The 20,764-nt window shown below is 44.9% G+C and overlaps 1 protein-coding gene across 2 annotated transcripts in view; it reads left to right on the top strand.

Annotated features, from left to right (window-relative positions):
- LOC144607060 (leucine-rich repeat and immunoglobulin-like domain-containing nogo receptor-interacting protein 3) overlaps positions 1–20,764 on the top strand; it is a 108,306-nt gene that overhangs the window by 30,701 nt on the left and 56,841 nt on the right. The window contains exon 1 of one of the 2 annotated variants that reach the window (XM_078423633.1): positions 12,913–12,992. The exons of the other annotated variant lie outside the window; for it this stretch is intronic. The gene's annotated coding sequence lies outside the window, so the exon portion shown is untranslated. Of the gene's footprint in view, positions 1–12,912; positions 12,993–20,764 lie in introns of those variants that run through there. 2 annotated transcript variants of the gene reach the window in all.

Genomic DNA, 20,764 nt, shown 5'->3' on the forward strand with positions numbered 1-20,764 from the left:
TGTCTCCATCATCCTTTGAGGAAGAGAGATCCAAAGACTCGCAACAGTGCAAGAGAAAACACAAATCCTCCCCCCCCGAGTAGCACTAGCAAGATGCCCTGCAAAGCTTGTTCAGGTACAACCCACCCCTCTTGTATCGACCCCACCTGGCCTGAAAGCAAGCTCAATGATCCAAATATATAGGGAATGGAGGTGTATGGATCACATGCAGGCAGAGGAGATTAGTTTAACTTGGTGACTGAAGACGCCGGTTTACCCCAAACGTCGCCTATCCATGCTCTCCAGAGATGCTGTCTGAAGCATTGAGTTACTCCAGCACTTTGTGTCTTTTTTTTGTTGTAAAAAAAGCATCTGCAGTTATTTGTGTCTACACTTTTCTACTACAAAATATCCCCCAGGTATGATAACTTTGAAGAAGTTCTCAATCCGACGCGATTTCTGTGAGACGTTCTCACTGCTCCCCCTCTGTGACTATCCACCAATTACTTGCCAGGCTTTGTCCTGTCCTGCCCCTCTCTCTTCCAGTTTTTTTTCCCCACCCTCCACCACAATGAGTCAGAAGAAGGGTCCTGACCTGAAACGTCATCGATCCATGCTCTCCAGATACTGCCTGACCCACTGAGTTACTCCTGCCCTTTGTATCTTTGGTTTAACTTGGCATTGTGTTCGCCACAGACACTGTGGACTGAAGGGCCTGTTCCTGTGCTGTGCTGTTCTACGTTTTGTGGTCTATATCTGAAGCCCTCCCTTCTGTAGCAGCTCCCTAAACACATATTAAACTGCACTATCCTTCTATTTCTGAAGAAGGGGTCAGAAAAAGGGTCTCGACCCAAAACATCACCCATCCATGTTCTCCAGAGACGTTGTCTGGCCCGCTAGGTTACTCCAGCACTTTGCGTCCTTCTAGCTCTTGCCTCACGGATAGTGGCATAGGTACTAATGCTGATTTATTGAGTTCAAATGTTTTAATTGTTTATAAATGCATAAGGGTATTCTTAATGTTTTAATTGATATAAAAATGCTTTACAAAACCTTTACATTTTTTTGTAGTATTTGAATGGTTATGAATAGTTTACCACTGTATTTGAATGGGAATGTCAAGGATAGAAAGAATCTTCAGTACTACCTTTGAGAGGTGTGATGGATCTTGAGTGATGTAAGCATCTTTCTATGAGTGCCTCTAGCCAGTTGGATAGGCATCGGATGACACAGCGCTGTGATAAGCCACACCGATTCTTGATTTGAACGGGTGTCAAGGGTTATGGGGAGAAGGCAGGAAAATGGGATGAGGAGGCAGAGATCACCCATGATTGAAAGGCGGAGTAGACTCGATGGGCCGAATGGCCTAATTCTACTTCTGTAACTTGTGAATGTGAACCGACGTTCTGAGGGCTGGTCTCAGCCCATTGGTGGTAGAGCCACTGCCTCACAGTGTCATGGACCAAGTTCCATCCAGACCTCGGATGCTGTCTTTGTGGAGTTTGCACATTCTTCCCATGATGGCGGGGGTTTCCTTCGGGTGCACCGGTTCCCTCCCACATCCCAAAGACGTGCGGGTTTATAGGTTAATTGGCCTCTATAACTTGTCCTTGTGCAGGGAGTGGATGAGAAAGTGGGATAACATAGATCTGCATTCCTTCTATCCAGAGATACGTCCTGCTGAGTTACTCCAGCATTTTGTGTCTATCTTCGGTGAATGGTTGATTGATGGACAGCATGGATTTGATGGTCCAAAGGGCCTGCTTACATGCTGCATCTTTCAATCAATTCAATCAATCGAACCCTGAGAAGGCAGAATATCTGATCCAATAACTTCATGAATGGGAGCTTAGAGTTTCCTATTTGGGATCACAGGGGCGTTTCTTAAAACACTATCAACTCTGAGATACTGCCTAACTTCAGTCAAGTCAAGATTAAAATGCAAGCTCCCTTTCTTATCTGCGGCTTTGCTGATATATATATATATATATATATATATAATTCATTTGCCTTTAGGTTCCCTGAACCCATTTTGATCATTGCAAATGTAATTCTTTTTGGCACTGGTTTGTAGAAAGAGTTGTTCAATTTACAGCACTCCCTTTGCTTTCGAGTTGTCTGATCTTGCTGCTGTTAGGAGATTAAGGTGGATGTACAGATTTATAAAACAATTTTATTCACTGTCTTGAAGGATATTTTAAAGCTTTGGTAGACTTTTGCAGACTGCAAAAAAGAAGTTTTTTTAATGCAATTTAGTGATGGCTTGTAATCTCACTTGAACAGGGAGAAGGTAGATAAAAGATTACTGATCAAGCCTTGTGGGCATCAACTATTTTGATCTATTTTTGTTTTCATGTAATTCACTATCTTCGTAACATTACGGTGAAATGGCAAGCACCTTGAAGGGGAAAAAATGAAGTAAATAGCTTTCCTGATTAATGATGTTACATTAAATTCACAAAATCTTTCACTTCAGTTTCCTGACAAATTAAGAGGATTTAGAATATCATTAATATTAAATTGCACTCATTAGTGAAGACAGCGCATTCACAGCTTTGTAATGATTTTCTTACCACTTGGCTGGGTATGTGTTGTGTTGTGTTGTCAGTGCAGACTGAATATTACCAGCAGTGAGGTACAACAAGGAGTGCATTAATTTGTAGCTGGTCTAGAAGGCAGCTTTACCACCGACCTAAGGCGGCACATTGGCACAGCTATAGAGTTGCTGCCTCACTATTCCAGCAACCTGGGTACGATCCCTCCACTGCTGTCTGTGTGGAGTTTGCCGTTCCACCTGTGGCAGTCCAGGCTTCCATGCAGACTGTGCAGAAAAGGAGATTTTGGTGCAAAAACATAATTAGAGAAAAAAACAAGTCCATAGTCCATAATACCCATTCTGTACACTGTACCAAGGAGCATTGTATGCACAGTCAAAACTTGATCTCTTCAGATACAGCTTCCGCTTGATGCTGGAGGTTGACTGAGCCTTGCAGAAAGTTCAACAAGTGGAGTCAGCAAGGATGTTTCTGGAGCTCTGCTGGATGTCTGCAGTGGAGATGTCTAAGGCTTGTGGGCAGAAGTTCATGGTGAGCAGTGCAAAGTATAAAGGAGGTGTGCCGGGCAAGTTTTTCTACACAGGGAGATGTGGGTGCCAGGAACGCGCTGCCAGGGGTGGTGATGGAGGTAGATGCAATCGTGATTTTTAGATAGGCACATGGATATGCATGGAATGGTGGATATATAGATCATGGGCAGGCACAGGAGGTGAGTTTAACTTGGTATCATGATCGGCACAGACATTGTGGGCTGAAGGGCCTCATGTTTTCATGCCCAGGTTATCTCATATTGGTTCCTTTGCTGTTGCATTAGATGTCACAAGAATCCTGCAACTATGTTTAACTGATATCATAACCCAAGAACATCAGACACAACAGCAGGACAACCCTATTGATGATGACACCAGGGACTTTGCATGGAAAAGCCTGACCTGCCACACTTGTCAATTATTGGAGTTGCAATTGAAGAGAAGTTTAAAAGAACTGTTATCTAAGAAAATTACCAATTGCACCGACTATATTTCTTGCTCCTTTCAACTATTCACTCTGTTAAAATGCATTTTAGCACTCCTCCATTTAAGGCCAAATGATTCATATAGATCCTGTATCTATCTGAAACACGACCTTGCTTTTCAATTCAATTCCTTTAGAAATGTACCTCAAAACCATTCATTCCTGGACCCTTTGTAAAGGTAGCCATAGATCTCTACTCTTCCACCCACATAGGCACTTATTTTGCAAGGAGCAGATTGCTTTCCCATCAAAATGCATCACTCCACATTTGTATGTATTAAATATCATTTTTATAGCCATTCTGTAAGTTTATAAAGAGCTATTCCCCATTGAAATTGTCAATTCTTCACAGCCATTTTATGCTGTCGGTTGTCGGTATTTTTAACATATTTGAATAGGGCTTTATGTTGCATTGTACATTAAGGATAAGATTGGGAATAATTGTGGCCCTACCACAGATCTTGTGGGATTTCATTAATGCCTTCCTCTCTATCCCAGTACAAACCCATTAACTTTACACTTTGTATTCTACCGAATCAATCTCTACTAGGTCATTAATTTGAGTTCATTTCCATAAGGTTTAGTTTAGTCTAGTTTTGTTTTAGTTTTAGAGATAGAGCATGGAAACAGGCCCTTCGGCTCACCAGATCCACGCCGACCATCAATCACCCGCTCACACTAATTCTAAGTGTTTCTACTTTCCTAATCCACTTCCTACAGTATACACTAGGGGCAATTTCCAGAGGCCAATTAACCTACAAACATGCAAGCCTTTGGGATGTGGGAGGAAACCGGAGCGCTCGAAGGAAACTTGCGTGGTCACAGGGAGAACGTGCAAACTCCACACAATCAGCACCCAAAGTCAGGGTTGAACATGGGTCTCTGGCGCTGTGAGGCAGCAGCTCTACCCACTGCGCCATTCTGCTGCCCTAACTCTGTCGGTCTATGACTGTAACTCCAATAGGTCTTAGGGAAGGCATGAGTCGAATCAACAGCATTTTATGGATTGAGATTCTGACCCCAGGCTTCAGAAGCAATCTTTGTGGATAGGTGTGTGTGTTTTTTTATTCTTTCACTGGGTGTGGATACCACCAGTGATGCTGGTTTGCTACTGTCTTGGCATGAAAAGGCAATTTCAAGTCAATCACAGTGCTGAGTCTCGAGTCACGTTTAGGCCAAGTGAAGATGGCAGATTTCACTCCCTCTGTAAATTAGATGTATTTTTACAACCCAATAGTTTCATGGTTATTGTTAATGAGTTAACATGTTAACCTCAAAAGGATTTCATTACATTTAAATATCACAGCTGCCATGGTGGGATTTGAACTAATTTCCTTGGGGAGATGGTCCAGAATTCTAGCTGTCAATCCAGGAACAACCACCGTGCCACCAGCTTCCATTAACTGATGGCTACTGATCAGAATGAAAACCCAAGGGCAAGTTTAAAGAGATTGGCATATAAAGCAGATGGGAAACAAATTTTTGAATTAGTGAGGAAGTGATTTACCCGAATTAAATGTCAGGCAGATAATTCACACCGGAACAAAGAAAGGGTTGCAGTGATGTGGAACTGGGGAGATGTAAAAACCTTATCAAGAATCAAAGCGACCTAATCTTGTCAAAAACCCAATAGGAGCAGCTGAGAGACAGAAGGAATTACAGATGCTGGAATCTTGAGCAAGACACAAAGTCCTGGTGTAACACAGTGGGCCAGACAGCATCTGTGGAGGGAATGGAAGAGCTGACCTTGTGGGTCGTGATGCATGACTCAGTCAGACGAAGGGTCTGACCGACACGTAATCTGTTCATTCCCTTCAGATGCTACCTGACCCGCTGAGTTCCTCCAGCACTTTGTGATATGTTCAGCTGAGACATTTTGTCATTTTGTAGTCAGCTGAGGTCAGGCGTGTTGGACGACTGCTATCTCCTGGGAGCGATCTTGATATCAAGCCTGCATGCAAATTAATCCATGAGGACCTGATTGGAATAATCTGGCGTCTCTTAAAGGGACAAAAAAAAAGAAACAAAAGTGTGAATTGTGTCTTTCTGAGCTGTGTTTATAACATGGAAATTTTCACTGCTTTATTTTGGAGATACAGCATGAAAATAGGCCCTTCGGTCAACCAAGTTCACACTGACAAATCAATCTTCCATTCCTACTAGTTCTACATTATCCTACTTTCTCATCGGCTCTGCTCATCAGGGACAATTTTCCAGAGGCCAATTAACCTACAAACCTAAAATTTCCAGGTTTTTTTTAAGTCAAAGTGACAGCATGTTTAGTTTAGTTTAGTTTAGAGATACAGCACGGAAACAGACCTTTGGCCCACTGCACATTAATAATTCCCTAAAAGCACTAGCGACCATTATACCAAGCCAATTAACCTACAGACCTGTACATCTTTGGAGTGTGGGATTCACATGTGTGAATTAGAACACAATTTCCAAAGACAGAAGTCTCAGGCGAGGTGTATAAAATCATGAAGACTCAAAAATCAATAACGTACTAGTGCACAAAATACAAAGCCCTTAGCAAAACCAAAGACAGTCCATTGTTCATAACAAAGTCTGTGCATCCACCCTATCCATTCTGCTCATGATCTTGTACATCCCTGTAAAATTACCCCTTCTCCTCCTGCACTCCTGCTGAACTCTTAGTTATAGAATCATTGAGCCATACTTCATGGGAACAAGCCCCATTTCAGATGGAGAGGCAGAGAGGGAAAGGAATGATAGGCCTTAGAGTCATACAACATGGAAATGGGCCCTTCAGCCCAATTTGCACATGCTGACCAAGTTGCTTCTTCTATACTAGTCCCTCCTGCCCACATTTGGCGCACATCCCTCTAAACCATTCCTGCCCATGTACCTGTCCAAATGTCTTTTAAATGTAATTATCTTCATTCACTTTGGCTCAGCAGCACACCAAGACTATTTACAGCCCTTAACCAACTTCCTAACTCCTGTCTTCCTTGGAGATATTTAAGTTCTCCGCAACCCTAACCCCATGTAACACCTGTCCATATAACAACCCAATTAGAATAATTAAAAACAAATCGGACCTGACTTCTGGCCAATTGCTGCACTTGGAGACATTCTCTCAAATTACTGATGAATAATAAATGAATATTTGGTCCAATATTTGTAAAGAAATCTTGGAGGTGGCAACCAAAAGGCTGGAATGTGATGTTTGACTGCGATTAGATAAAGTTACTGACACCCACACCCTGATAAGTAGAACAAAACCCCATGTTCAAATGTGCTGAGGTTTAAAGGGGCATGGAACACACCAATCATAATAAATTGAGCTCATCTGTGGGTGGAGCTATTTGAAGACATGTTTAGTGCTAGGCCTTATGGGAGGAAGCCGTTTGTGATCCTGATTGATATTTTTGTAGCTTGTCTCTTTCTTTAAGTCAGTGTGCTTTGCTATGTGTTAGTGAATCAATTTAACTACTAAAATGGAAGTAGTTTTGTGATCAATAGGACCCAGTGATCCTCATGTGTGGGATCAGAGACCACTAGGATTGCCAACTTCCTCATTCTCAAATATGGGACGAGGTGACTTCACCGCCCCGCTCCCCACGTGACCTCACCCAGCTAGCGGCCACGTGCTCCCGCTCCACCAATGGCAGCCGCCCGGGCCGGGAAGCAGGTTGCTACGCAATCTCCGTTAGGCGGCGCCCGGGCCTACACTGTCCGGGACTGCAGCGGCCCCTGGGCTACAGTGTCCAGGCCTACAGTGTCCAGGCATACAGTGTCCGGGCTACAGTGTCCGGGCCTACAGTGTCCGGGCTACAGTGTCCGGGCTACAGTGTCCGGGCCTACAGTGTCCAGGCCAACATCGCCGTCCAGGCCTAATAGGGGACAAGGGTAGTCCCGTATGGGAAAAATCAATTTAGCCCGGCTAATACGGGACAGGTGGCAACCCTAGAGGCCACTGTGCTAACATGTCAAAGGCAGCACCAATCTGTTAGCCTCACTGGCCTTCAAAATATAGAGGGCTGGATTGACCTGCAGGCTAAAATGCACAGAACAAGAACATAGAACAGTGCAGCACAGGAACAGGCCCTTCGACCCACAATGGCCATGCCAAACATGATGCTGAGATAAACTATAATTTTTTTTAAAGCGGGAAAACAAATAATTTTAAGCAAAATGTCAAATATGGAACTATCCATGTACTCCAGAGATGCTGCCTGACCTGCTGAGTTACTCCAGCACTTTGTTTTTTTTCTCTCATAAACAAGCGGGTCCTTGTGCGAATACCGTATTAAGCCCGGGGGGGCGCTGTAGGCTTGGACGCTGTAGGCCCTGACACTATAGGCCCGACGCTGTAGGTCCCGACAGTTTAGGTCGCGACACTCTAGGTTTCCAACATTTTAGCTGCGGACACTCTAGGTCCCGAGGCCCGAGTGCAGCGTAACAGAAGTTGCATAGCAACCCACCTCCCAGCCCGGGCGGCCACCATTGGTGGAGCTCGTGGCCACTGGCTGGATGAGGTCACGTGGGGCGCGGGGCGGTGACGTCACCCTTTGTCCCTTTATTTGGGAGTGGGGAAGTTGGCAACCCTACTAATACGGGACAAGGGCGGTCCCATGCGGGACAAACTAATTTAGCCCAAAATACGGGATGTCCTGGCTAATACGGGACAGTTGGCAACCCTAGGAACAGGCCCTTCGGCCTACAACGTGCCATACATGGTGCCGAGATAAACTATTCTCCGAAAATAAAAGTAGGAAATGTTGAAATTCCTCAGGGAGACGGGAAGCATATTCAGGGAAGAAGTCTAACAACAGATCAGCACCTTCCATCACCTGCAAGTGATCTATATCCCTCCATTCCCTGCATATCCATGTTGCCATCTAAAAGTCTCTTAAATGCCATTATCATATCTACCTCCACCACCACCCATGGCAGCACCCTTTTGCCTCCTTTTCACCTCTAGCCTTTGTCACTCACTCAGTCCATCCAATTGCCAATCATAGCCTCTTCACCTGTATCTACCTATCACTCGCTGAGCTTTGCCCTTCCCCCACCTATTTTGAAACACTCCCCTTGCCCCCCCCCTACAATCATTCTGAAGACCCAAAATGTCGGCGATCCATTTCCTTACAGATGCTGCCCCACCCGTTGAGTTACTCCAGCACTTTCCATAGATTCATGCTGCTGCAGTTCTTGTGTCTCCATTTCATGAGTTCAGCTTACTGAACTTTAATGGTCAGGAAGCAGAGAGGTATGGACCTTGTTCACTGAAAGACGGGACCGGTACACAAAGCAGGCTGCCACCATCTCAAGCCCACAGATTTACAGCCGGAGTGTTTTATTATGTCAACATGTTTTATGTACATCACACACAATGAGTCACTTGCTGAAACACAGCAGCCAAGTTTTATGACTCCGTCCTATAAACAACACAGAACCTACCAGCCAGATATTGTTTACAGTGAAATGAAGTTTGGTGCAAAATCTTTAACGTTTATACTAAAAGCACAATTTTGGCTTAGGTTTATTATTGTCACGTGTACTGATGTACAGTAGAAAAGCTTTATTTTGCATGCGATCCAAGCTGATCAGATAATACTCTACATAAATGCAATCAAGCTGAACTCAATACAATAGATAACGCGAAAGGGAAGATACACAGTGCAGAATATAGTCACAAAATGCTGGAGTAACTCAGCGGGACAGGCAGCATCTCTGGAGAGAAAGAATGCACGGTAGCGCAGCGGTAGAGTTGCTGCTTTACAGCGAATGCAGCGCCGGAGACTCAGGTTCGATCCTGACCACGGGTGCTGCACTGTAAAGAGTTTGTACGTTCTCCCCGTGACCTGCGTGGGTTTTCTCCGAGATCTTCGGTTTCCTCCCACACTCCAAAGACGTACAGGTATGTAGGTTAATTGGCTGGGTAAAAATGTTATTAAAAAAAATTGTCCCTAGTGGGTGTAGGATAGTGTTAATGTACGGGGATCGCTGGGCGGCACGGACTTGGTGGGCCGAAAAGGCCTGTTTCCGGCTGTATAACAGGTATAACAGGTATAACAGAGCTTTATTTGTCGTTCGGTACCGAAGTACCGAACGAAACTACATAGCAGTCATAGAAAAAAAAAAGAACACAAGACACATAACCCCAACACAAACGTCCATCACAGTGACTCCAAACACCCCCTCACTGTGATGGAGGCAACAAAACTTCCCCTCTCTTCCCCACGCCCACGGACAGACAGCTCGTCCCCGACCGACCCGCACAGTCCCCGCACCGGGCGCTGAAACGTCTCGCGGCCGAGCCGGGCGATGAAAGGCCCGCGACCAAGTCCCGCAGCCGAGCCGCACCAGCGGTGAAAAGTCCCGCAGCCGAGCCGAACCGGGCGGTGTTAAGTCCCGCAGCCGAGCCGCACCAGCGGTGAAAAGTCCCGCAGCCGAGCTGCACCGGGCGGTGTTAAGTCCCGCAGCCGAGTTGCACCGGGCGGTGTTAAGCCCCGCAGCCGAGCTGCACCGGGCGGTGTTAAGCCCCGCAGCCGAGCCGCACCGGGCGATGTAAAGTCCCGCAGCCGAGTTGCACCGGGCGATGTTAAGCCCCGCAGCCGAGCTGCACCGGGCGATGTAAGTCCAGCGGCCAAGCCGCACCGGGATGTAAAGTCCAGCGGCCAAGCCGCACCGGGATGTAAAGTCCAGCGGCCAAGCCGCACCGGGATGTAAAGTCCAGCGGCCGAGCCGCACCGGGGGATGTTAGGCCCCGCAGCCGAGCCGCACCCCGCGCCGTGAGGAAGAGAAAAGTTCCCCACACCCACCCACCCACACCCACCCCCACCCCCTCCCACACATACACAACCAAAAAAATATATATAAAAATCATCCCAACACCGACACTCAACAAAAAAAAGACGGACAGACTGCTAGTCAGCCGCTGCCGTTAGGCGCCGCCACGTATATGATATGATGATGATAATGGATGATGTTTTGGGTCGAGACTCTTCTTCAGGCTGAAAGTCACAGGAAAGGGGATTGAGAGATATAGATGATGATGTAGAGAGATATAGAACAAATGAAAGAAAGATATGCAAACAAGTAACAATGATAAAGAAACAGGTCATTGTTAGCTGTGGCTAGGTGAGAACGGAAGACTTGAGTGGTGGAGAGAGGGGTAAAGCAGTGGTTGCTTGAAGTTAGAGAGATCAGTATTCGTACCCCTGGGTTGTAAGCTGCCCAGGCGAAATATGAAAAGTTGTTCCTCCAATTTGCGTTTAGCCTCACGCTGACAATGGAGGAGGCCTAGAACAGAAAGGTCAGTGTAGGAATGGGAAGGGGAATTAAAGTGTTTGGCAACCAGGAGATCAGATAGGTCCAGGCGGACTGAGCGAAGGTGTTCAGCGAAACGATCACCCAGTCTACGTTTGGTCTCGCCAATGTATAAGAGTCCACATCTTGAAAAACGGATACTGTAGTTAAGGTTGTAGGAGGTGCATGTGAATATAGTTCTCGGTATTGCTTCAGAGTTCAGTTCCAGAGACGAAGTCTAATGTTCACAAAGGAGTAGAAGTCAATCGGACAATATCCTCACTTATGGAAGGACTGTTCAGAAGCCTGATAATAGAGGGGAAGAAGCCATTCCCAGATCTGGCAGTCCATGCTTTCATCCTTCTGTATTTTGTACCTGACGGGAGCAAGGAGAATAAGGAATGACAGAGGAAGGAAAGGTTAATGAGTCATGAAGTCATACAGCATGGAAGCAGGCCCTTTGGTCCATGAAATCCATGCCCTCATTTACATTTTTCATACACTGATCTCATTTTATTTTCTCCATATTTCCAAAGTGCTGGAGTAACTCAACAGGTTGGGCAGCAAAGAAATGGATAAAATGCGTAAGAAAGAACTGCAGTTGCTGGTTTAAACTGAAGATAGACACAAAAAGCTGGAGTAACTCAGCGGGACAGGTAGCATCTCTGGAGAGAAGGAATGGGTGACGTTTCGGGTCGAGGCTTCTTCCCCTGTATTATTGGGCTTCTGAACAGTCCTCTCTGCCTGTCCAGCTGAGTCACTCTAGCTTTTTGTGACATTTCGGGTACGGACCCTTCTTCAGACTGATTGCTGTAGGAGGTAGAAAGCTGGAGAAAGACTTTGTAAACCAGCATGTACAGTTCCTTGTGTCGCCCAATTAACCAAGTTTTGTTTAAATTTAGTAAGGAGCAGGCTGCTGATAAATAAATAAAAATCACCCAAGCATTCAAAGGACATTAAGATCAGGAGAAAATTGATGAAAATCCTACCAGTGACTTCTACCATTGGGAACAAGGTACAGGAGCCTGAAAACCATTCAGAATATGGGAGATTCAAGAATATCTTCTTCCCAACACCCATCAGGCTCTTGAACACGACCAAACACTAAATTTTGCCATGAACTATGGAATGTCTTTGGTTGTGCTAAGGACTTTGTTTTTTTTTGCACTGGGAAGTTATTGATTTTTTGTTTATTATATATTATCTATGCATACTGTGTTTACAGACCTGTGGTGCTGCTGCTGCAAGTAAGAATGTCATTGTTCCATTGTCTACACATCTGACAAAGAAACAAAGAACTGCAGATGCTGGTCAATACACAAAAGGACACAATGTGCTGGTGTAATTCAGCAGGCCAGGCAGCATCTCTGGAGAACATGGATAGGTTTCTCGTCTCGACCCGAAATGTCATCCATCTATGTATAGGAAGTGACTGCAGATGTTGGTTTAAACCGAAGATAGACACAAAAAGCTGGGTAGCTCAACGGGTCAGACAGTATTTGTGGAGAAAAGGAATAGGTGACGTTTCGGGTCGAGACCCTGAAGAAGGGTTTTGACCTGAAACGCCACCTGTTGTTTTTCTCCAGAGATGCTGTCTGGCTTGCTGAGTTACTCCAGCTTTTTATGTCATCTACCAATGTTGTCTAGAGATGCTGCCTGACCTGTTGTGTTACTCCAGCACTTTGTGTCCTTGTGACAATTAAACACTCCTGACTTGACTCTCTCTTGAAATGTATCACAAGAGGTCAGGTGTAATGACCAAGCAGAGGAAGATCAATTGTACCAGGAGTTACCAGGAACCAGAGGTTTGCGCTGTTCACAGTAATCTATTCAGCTAAAGAGTTAAGTTAGAGCAAGCAGGAGCAGTGCACGTCAGGCTGCAGCATGCTTCCAAACATTAGCAGCTGGAGCTGGAAGCCTGTGAGAGGTTCCATATTAAATCAGAAGTGGAACTTTTATTTTGTGTACAGCCGCCTTACATAACCTGATGCCTCCAAGTGCAGCAGCAGAAATGTGACAGATTTACTGGGTAGCTGAGCTCGAAGCAAAGAAGACAATTAAGAATTAAGGTGCAGACGATGACTCACCACAAGAGGAAGTGGAACATCGAGGAGGAGGAGGAGGTCAAACAACCTGTGAAATGAAGCCAGTCTTCGAAAGGACAAGGTGATAAGTCAATCAAACAGCCCTGCTACCTGGGTTATATTTTTACCTCCCACGACTGAACCACCAATGATAAATAATTTAAACATATTGCCATTATCCAAATTAGATCCCAATTGCCTCTAACTTATGTAAGAAAATTTGCAATGCGATGGTGGTCATTTCCTTTCTGTTAATTGAATTTCCATTTTAAACTTATCTTTACAAGATGTTGACCATATCAAGGGACCTAACCGGTACTGTCAGTCGACTAATAGGACTCGGGAGAGAATATTAATCTGGATGCATTAAACATTTATTTAGAGCCAGCATCATTCCGTGACTCTTTTGCCTTAAAGAAAGTATTGATGCATTTTTCTTGAATTGTAATGGGATGCTGTATTAATTGGTGTAGGATGCAAATATTAAAGTCTTCCATATTAATATGCAAGACTGTTCAGCAGAAGCACATCTTGGCGGCACAGTGGCACAGTGGCACAGCTGGTAGAGCTGCTGCCTCATGGAACCAGAGACCCGGGTTCATCCTGACCTTGTGCTTTTTGTGTGGAGTTTGCAAGTTCTCCCTGTGACTGCGCGGGTTTCCTCCGGATGCTCCCGTTTCCTCCCACATCCCAAAGACGTGCGGGTTCATAGGTTTAATTGGCTTCTGCAAATCCCCCTACGGTGTAAGGAGTGGAAGAGAAAGTGGGATAACATGGAGCTAGTGTGAATGGGATATCAATGTTTGGCATGGACTCTGTGGGCCGAAGGGCCTGTTCCAAGCTGTATGTTTCAATCAGTTCATCCAATTGAGTTACTCCAGCATTTTGTGTCTACAATCAATCAATAAGGGCAGTATGGACGTGGTAGGCCAAATGGCCTGATTCTGTGGTGCATGACTCTATGTCAGAGGTAATAGGGGGGTCGAGTTAGGAGTTGTGATGGTGTAACTAAACTATGCTCATATGGGAAGCATAATTAAGAAAGGATGCATTCAAAAACCTGCAACGATGAACCGAAGAATGGAATGTTACATAGAGGAAAATGAATAGATAAATCTGGCATCCTTATTAAAGAATGATGATAATCTGACAGCATTTAATCTCCATTCTGGTGAAGGTAACAATCGGGTTCTTTTGTAAAAAAAAATTGCAAGTGTTGAGAAACGGAAATAAAAGTAGGAAATGTTGAAATTACTCATGAAGATGGGACGCATGGACAGAGGAAAAAGTCTAACGTCACAGATCAACATCTATCAATTCTGAAGAACGTCATCAGCCTGAAGCATTAGCCGTGTTCCTCACTCTACTGATGCTGCCTGACCTGGTCAGAATATTCAGCATAGAACATAGAGCAGTGCAGCCCAGGAACAGGCCCTTCTGACCTCAATATCCGTGCCAAACTAATATCTTCTGCCTGCACGTGATCCAAATCCATCCATTCCCTGCATACCCATAACATGTGCCTATCTAAAAGCCTCTTAAACACCGCTATCATACCTGCCTTCACCACCACCCCTGGCAACATGTCCCAGGCACCCACGACTCTGTGTGAAAAAAAACTTGCCCTGTACATCTCCTTTAAACCTTGCCCCTCTCACCTTAAAGCTATCCTGGGAAGAAGATTCTGACTGTCTACGCTATCTATTCCTCTCTTAATTTTATAAACTTTTATCAGGTCTCCTCTCAACCTTTGATATTGCAGAGAAAAAATCCAAGCTTGTCTAACATCTCCTTGTAGCCGATATCCCTCCAATCCAGGCAGACTTCAAAGCAGCTTGCTTTCGTTACGTATCTCTCCAGATTCGATCCAATTTACTCCCTGCAGTGTTTTGACAGTCAGATACGTACTGACTTCCACTCAATTTATTTTTGTTGTGGTTGTTACTGAGCATTGATCAAAACTTAAAAGATGCCTGCAGTTTGTTAGCAGTGCAGGAGAGGCCCCACGACAGCAAAACACACCACCGCTGCACACTGAGAATGTGAGATAAAAGCAAAAAATGTTGCAAAGGCTTTGTGCCTGCGGAGAGGAAAATACTTCAGAATTAAAGATACAAAGTGCTTGAGTAACTCGACGGGTCAGGTACCATCTGTGGAGAACGTGAATCGGCGACGTCTCACATCGGGACTTTTCTTCAGACTGATTGTGGTAGGAGGGAGAAAGCTGGAAGAGAGGTGGGGGCAGGGGTGGGGGATGAACAGATAAAAGGCTGTGAGATAAGGAGAAAAGGATAGAAGAGACCGGAAATGTGAAGCCAGAAGAAGGAATACAGATGGAAACAGATGGTGGGAAGGGGAATGGGGGCAGGATTGTGAGAGAAATGGGTGCACACCCAGGTGGGGCATAGGGAAGAAATGGTGGGGGGGAGGGGGGGGGGGGAGCGGATGAGATCAGACTGAAGATCTATCATGAAAGCAATTTGAGTAGTCCCAGCATTTTCTATTTCTACACAGGGAATACATGACAAATCTGATTCATTTTTTCTACTGCTAAGCACAAACCCATGAAGCATTTTGCTTATTCAATTTGCCAACCTGTGCTACGTTCTCAAATGAGAACAGATGATTCCAAGTGTGTTTCTGTTAAATAATCTGCACTTTTTGTGTCTGGGTTTTCTGACGCCGATTCCTGCACCATTCCCTCTGTCGCCTTGCTTTCTGTAGTAAGTATTCCTAATTGTTCCCACCGGAAGTTGGAGACACAATTGACATGGGAGGATTGAAAAGCACTAATGTCTGCCTAAGCCACAAAGTGCTAGAGGAACTCAGCGGGTCAGTCGGCATCAGCGGGTCAGTCGGCATCAGCTGTAGGGCATGGACAGACAACGTTTCGGCAAGAAGGGTCCTGACCCCCAGAAATGCCTATCCATGGATAAAGGCAGGTGCAAGGCTAGAAACTAATTGACAGTGTTTGCTACAGGGTTCACAAGGCCAGTCTTTGTACACTCCAAAGATGTGCAGGTTTGTAGGTTAATTGGATTGGTATAATTGTAAATTGTCCCTAGTGTGTGTAGGATGGTGTTACTATGCAAGGATCGCTGGTCGGCACGGACTCAGTGGGCCGAAGGGCCTGTTTCCGCACTGTATCACTAAACTAAATGAATCTAAACTAAACTAAACCCTATTTCCATCTGCCCTGGTATCTGATCATAGCAACAATCTACAATGTTGTTTCTCCAGCATCCAGAACTCTAGCTATCCAGGTACCAACCCTATTCTCCTTCGTACCCCCTCACTGGTTCTAAACCAGTGATACACAAAGCCCAAAACAATTGAGGAATGTTAGTCACACCATTCCCGTCATTCCCTCCCCCAATTCAGTACCAGTGTGCATAGTGGCACAGCTGGTAGAGCTGCTGCCTCACAGCGCCAGAGACCTGGGCTCCATCCTGACCTCGGGTGCTGTCAGTGTGTGGGGTTTGTACAGTTTCCCTGTGACTGCGTGGGTTTCCTCTGGGTGCTTTGGTTTCCTCCCACATCCCTGAGACGTGCGGGTTTGTAGGTTAATTGGCCTCTGCAAATTGCACCAAGTGTGTAAGGAGTGGATGTGAAAGTGGGATGACATAGAACTAGCGTGAACGAGTGATCGATGGTCAACGTGGACTCGGTGGGTCGAAGGGCCTGTTTCCATGCTGTATTTCTAGAACATGAGGTGTTTATAAAATCTTTACCGAAATGTCTGACAAAATAATAGAGCTGAAAAATAATATGTTCATTCTCTAATGTCTGTGCTTTTTAACTTTGTCTGGTTCTTAATTCACCTTCATTTGTAAGCTAGTCAGGTACTTTCTATCTCGATCACCATCGATTTCAGATGAAGGTATGCTGCGTATATCGCAGAATGCTGATGAACCACCGTCCTCAATATTAACTGCATCAAAGTCCACAAATTTATCTTGTTGTATGCGTCAGACACAGAACCTGGCTTGGCCCTGTGTTCTGGACTATCTCATTAGCATGGTGCAGAATTTACTTTTGGATATTTTATTAGCTTGATGTCCTTCCAAATAAAAAGCAGTCCCACCTCTAAAATGTCGCCCTACAGCCAGAGGAGAGAGAAGGTGATCTAGAACTCTCGGTGGCTTCTTTAGGACTTCGTGAGACAAAAGAGGGAGGCATCAAAGGCTAAAGGCACAGATTCTAGCTTCAGCATTCCCAAAGGGAATTCATTACGTAGTTACTGATTTGACTCACAAAACCAGGTCAAAACTTTCACGTAGATGACTCACTTAATTAAAGTCAAGGCAACTTTGCAATGGAGAGGGAACAGGAACATTTGGCAGGATGTTGGCTTCGTTGGAATAGTTCAGTTACGAGGAGAGAGAGGACAGGCTGCGTTTATTGGCCAGAGGAGGCTGAGGGAGATCTGATAGAGGTATGCAGAATTATTAGGGACATAAGAGGCTTTTAAATAGGCACATGAATATGCAGGGAATGGAGGAAGATGCACCATGCATAGGCAGAGGAGATTCATTTATTTTAACATTATGTTCAGCATGAACATTATGGGCCGAAGGGCCTGTTCCTGTTCGGTACTGTTTTATGTTCTCTTGACAGAGTAGATAGCAGGAAACTATCTACCAGAGCAGAGGTGTGGCAGCAGAGTGTGGGCCACAGTGGCACAGCTGCTAAAGCTGCTACCTCACAGCACCAGAGACCCAGGTTCGATTCTGACCTTGGGTGCTGTCTCTGTGGAGCTTGTACATTCTCCCTGTGATTGTGTGAATCTCCTCTAGGTGCTCCGGTTTCCTTCCACATCCCAAACACATTGTGGGTTTGTAGGAAAAAAAACTGCAGATGCTGGTCTAAATCGAAGGTAGACACAAAATGCTGGAGTAACTCAGCAGGTCAGGCAACATCTCGGGAGAGAAGGAATGGGTGACGTTTCAGGTCGAGACCCTTCCTCAGACTGATAATGGGTGACGTTTCAGGTCGAGACCCTTCTTCAGACTGATGCCTCTGTAAATTGCCCTGAATGCGTAGGGAGTGGATGAAAAAATGGGATAACATAGAACTAATGTGAATGGGTGATCCATAATCAGTGTGGATTCAGTTGGTCAAAGGGCCTGTTTCCATAGTGCATCTTTAAACTAAATTAAAGTTAAAGGGTGTCTAGATCTGAGGGTATAGACTTAAGGTAAGGGGTAGGATATTTAGAAGAGATCTGAGGAAGAATTCTGTCACCTCTGGTGGGGTTAGAATCTGTGACACGCTGCCTGTGGGGGTGGTGGAGGATGACACTCTCACAACAATTTAAGAATATCTAGAAGGGCACATGAATCACGAAGGCACTGCAAACAATGAACCAAGTGTCACGGTCATAGAGTGGTACAGCACGGAAACGTCAGGCAGCCTTGTCCTTGCTGATCAAATTAGCATATTGAGTTAGTTCCATTTACATGCACAAGGCCCATAACCCTTTAAACCCTTTCTGCCAATATATCTGTCCAAAAAAGCTGAAAATGGGATTGTATGAATAGGTAAAAACAGGGAACTGCAGATGCTGGTTTACACAAAAGGACATAAAATGCTGGAGTAACTCAACAGATCAGGCGGCATCTGTGGAGAACATAGGTAGGTAACGTTTTGGACTTCAGACTGCACATGGGTCCTATCCCGAAACGTCAACAGTACATGTTCTTTTGAGATGCAGCCTGACACGCTGAGTAACTCCAGCACTTTTCCATTGATATGTACTTGATGGTTGGCATGGACACGGTGGGCCAAAGCGTCTGCTCCTGCACTGTATAACTGTAGGACGACAATAATGAATACCTTTGATGTTTGCATATCAGTGGCAGCAGAGAGGCGCAGCAGGTAGTGCTGTTATTCATATCCATAGTGAACCAAGATTTCCTGACTCTCAGTGTTGTCTGAGTGGAGTTCGCACGTTCTCCCTGTGAACACGTTGGTTTCCTTTGGTTGATCGGTTTCCTCCCACATACCAAAGACATACGGGTTAGTAGGTTTGATGGAATGAAAGATACAGCATTGAAACAGGCCCTTCGATCCACTGAGTCCGCTCCGATCATCGATCACCCATTCACACTAGTTCTATGCTTTTCCACTCCCGGATGCATTCCCTGTTTACCAGAGACGATTCACAGAGGCCAATTAGCCTACAAACCTGCACGTATTTGGGATGCGGGAGGAAACCACAGCTCCCAGAGGAAACTCATGTAGTCACAGGGAGAACATGTAAACTCCATGCAGACAGCACCACCCAAGACCATGATCAGTAAATTACTCTTAATGTACAGGCGGTAGGAAAAATTGGCTCGCGAAGGAGAATAGATTACAGGGGAAAATAAGAGGAAATAAATAGTTCAGAAAAGTGGCAAAGACACGACAGATCGAATGGTTTCTTCCTTTGTCATAAAAAAATATGAGACATTTTCCAGTGATTATATCAATGTGAAACACGCAGTGTTGCTTTGAAAAAGTACTCAAGCCTTGCAATTGGTATTTCAATCTATGTTTGTTCTTCCGAACAGTTGTGCCTTACAGCTAAATGCAAATTAACAATACATGACCAGTAAATGTAACCATCTCAGTCCCGAACCAGGGGATCTGGTCTGAGAAGAATCATAGAGTCATACCACATGGAAGCATGCGATATTGAGAATCTATGCTATTAGCTAATATAAAATGGATGCTTATTTTCAGTAGAATGCAGTAGGATGGATGCTTGTGGTAGAAATGTTATCATTGGGAATGGAATGTGTTTGTCCCTTTAGGAGTGATATTATAAGTCACATGCTTTCGGGGAAACGCATCAATTTACCTAGAGTGGATTCGAAACTTTTCCTACTTTCACACGCACCCATATAAGGAGTTGTTATTGAGAAAGAAACTTATCTCTTATACACGAGCAATCTCGCAGCTGCATGACCTTGCTCTCCTGTTTAGGACACAGGCTCACACTATCAGGCGAAGGGAGTCATAGAAACATAGAAAATAGGTGCAGGAGTAGGCCATTCGGCCCTTCGAGCCTGCACCGCCATTCAATATGATCATGGCTGATCATTTAAGAACAAAGGATCCCTATACTTCTCTGTCTACTCCCTATCACTCCTAAAGGGACAAACACATTCCATTCCCAATGATAACATTTCTACCACAAGCATCCATCCTACTGCTTTTTACTGAAAATAAGCATCCATTTTATATTAGCTAATGGCATAGATTCTCTATGTGGTAAGAAGAGGCCAACTGGGGAGCTCCATGGCGCGTATCAACCACCCCAACGCAGGAGTTTCGATCACCCCGACGGGGGCTTCGACCGTCGGCTGCGGGGGCTTTGATCGCCCCGACTGCGGATGGTTTGTCTGCCCCGACCACGGGAGAACAAAGAGGAAGAGGATTGATTTCTCCGTTGATAATCTATGCCTACCTCAAAAATGTGAACAAGCGGGTTTTACATCTGGGTCACCATCATGCCAGAATTGCCGCTGGTGTTTAAAACATCAGTAGATTTCTATCCATTATTTTGTTATGTAAATGTGTGTTGCCATGGGATTTGAACAGAACAGTATTTGTAAGGCATTCGCAAGCACCACGGAGCATAAATAGAACAGAATTACTCTCTTGTTTCATTCGGAGCACTGAAAAAGCATTGCTTGATAATTGCTAATTCTTCAACCTTGCTTCTAATATACTTTGCATTCACAATTTGCACTGAATGAATATTTTACGCAGAAGAATGGAATTAATCTCATTCTTACCTGCCAGAAAGCAACGGGAAGAGGGAGTTTATTGGACTTGCAGCTTCCCAATGTTGAAGGTCACATTAAT

The sequence above is a fragment of the Rhinoraja longicauda genome, chromosome 28, assembly GCF_053455715.1.
Source record: "Rhinoraja longicauda isolate Sanriku21f chromosome 28, sRhiLon1.1, whole genome shotgun sequence".
Classification (NCBI taxonomy): domain Eukaryota; kingdom Metazoa; phylum Chordata; class Chondrichthyes; order Rajiformes; family Arhynchobatidae; genus Rhinoraja; species Rhinoraja longicauda.